This window comes from Balaenoptera physalus, assembly GCF_965194825.1.
Source record: "Balaenoptera physalus genome assembly, chromosome: 5".
In the NCBI taxonomy this organism is placed as follows: domain Eukaryota; kingdom Metazoa; phylum Chordata; class Mammalia; order Artiodactyla; family Balaenopteridae; genus Balaenoptera; species Balaenoptera physalus.
In genome coordinates this window covers 39,566,880-39,569,239 of record NC_138884.1, presented here as the reverse complement: position 1 = coordinate 39,569,239, position 2,360 = coordinate 39,566,880, and positions in this window count along the sequence as shown.

Genomic DNA, 2,360 nt, shown 5'->3' with positions numbered 1-2,360 from the left:
GGAATAGTTTAGGGCATGGATAAAGAAATACAAGAAGGCAAAAGGGTAAGGACTTGTAAAAAGAAATTTTTAAGTGTAAAGATTTTGCTGAGTCACTTGCCCTTCCTGGTTCGTCTTGTTGAGGAATCTCTCTCTTTTTTAAGTAATATCTTTTCTCCTTCTTATCAGCTCCTCTCAAGTCTCTCCCTCCATCATCTGAAAATTTAGGTTTATCAAGTTGTGAACCTAAAGCTAGGCGACAATGAACTAGAATGCATTTGACCATAAGCACTTGAATTTGTTGTGGGCTGGGTTTTTTTTTTTTTCTTTTTGGTGAATTAAAGAATTACAAAATCGGAATGATTGCCTTACCTTATTCCCCACTCTACATAACTTTGGCATTGCAAGAGCCACGATTTTAAGTTGGTGACTTCATACCAAATAATGAAAGTTCAGAAGGCAGTTGGGACAGAATATGGAATTTTAGTACCTAGTCTTTTTCTGGTAGCTCATCCTTTATAAAAATGAGCACTTGTTTGGTAATTGGGATTTTATATTAAAATGTTACATTTTATATAACTTTTAAGCCACAATATAGGCATAGTCGATAGTTTGTTCTCAAGTATTGTCAATTTTATTTGAATTCTGGTGACATAAATTATTTTGATTCCATATTCATCAAAGAAATCTGTCTGTTAGAAACAAAATTGTGGCAATCTTAGAAAGAATCAACCCAAAATGACTGGAGTATCAGACTATTTCTTTCTCTTAGACACTTGGCACTTGGCTATTTAATGACAATTTAGCACTTCCTACTGTTTTGGTCTATATAACTTTCCTCATCTCACCCAATATATTTGCTAAGCCAAAACTGTGAAATGAGTAGTAGAGAGGAGAAAGCGTACCAAATAAATAGCAGATGCACAAGTGCATCTCTTGAGTGAGAAAGCCTTATTTTGGTTAGAAAACTAAATACATGGATTTTGTTGTTAGATAGTAAACCCTCAGGGCAAAGGCCTGGTCTCCACCTGTATTATGAAATACAGATGTTCTTAGAATGAATGAGTACATATGTGAATATGCACAGACAGGGCCATAGTGTGAGGGTAAGATGCATAAGCCTTGACCCCATTAGGTGGGAATTCTAACATAGTTCCGTGATTTTAACCAATCATAAGAGAGAGAGAAAGTCAGTGTAAAGAGACTATCAAAATATTATAGAATATCTTATATAAAGTCAAATGACCAGGTAATTCTTTCTTCAATCTGATTTGTTTTCTCTTTCTCCCTTCCTTACAATATACATACATTTCTTGTGAGTTTTAGACATAATAGAAACAAGTTATAGATGACATTCAAAAGCATATTGTTTGAGACAGTGACATTACCTGACTAAGCACATTGGTTTAATTTAATTTCAGCTCCTGGATTAAACCACAACTGCCCTATGTCTAGTAGAATGAAGTTCTATCAATAAAAGAAGAGAATATAGTTCAGTAGATATGCCTAGAATGTTTACATCAAAACTTATTAAAATGTAAAATAAAAGCAATATGAGGAATTTATGAAGGAAATTCTATATATGCATACATTTAGTATGTGTTAAAAGTGATATTTTAAGTACAGATTATTTATCAATAATAAATGCATACTGGGGAATTGAGGGAGGGGGTAAATATGATGTTTTTCTTCTCACACCATAAACAAAGCTGATTTCTAGCTGGATTAATGAGTAAAAGTTAAAATGAAACCATAAGGACTGGAAGAAAAGCATAGAATAGAGGTAGGAAAGACCTTTTTTAAATATAAAAGCAATAAAAAGTATTTCTTTTTATTATGACAATAAAAAGTACTGTAACAAGTTATGAGAAATGATAATTGGGAAATACTTCATAGGTTTAATCAACAAATACTTAGTACCTATTGTGGACAAGTCATGGATCTGGGCTCTGGAGATACAGGAGTCAGGAGAATAGATAAAGCCGGTGAATTTATAGCATTTACTTTTTTTGAGGGAGATAAAAATAAAAATACAATTTCAAGTAATGTTAAGTGTTATATGAAGAAAAATTTTTAAAAGCTATAAAGAAAAACAAAGACATTGATAAGGTTGTGGTGGAATACAACAGTGCAATCCTGGTTGAATCTTTGGGGGAGGTTTCTGATACGATGCTATTTGAACTGAATGAAGTGAATGAGCCATGCAAAGATCTGAGGGGAAAGCATTGAAGGTACACGTGTCAGCAAGCACAGGGGGCCTGGGGTAGGAGCAATTGGAGTGTTTGGAAAACTAAAGCCAGAGTGGTCTAGAATTAGTGTGAGAGGAAGAGTAGCATGAAATAAGATCATGGAGGTAGCTAGAGTTCAGATTATGTAGGGTC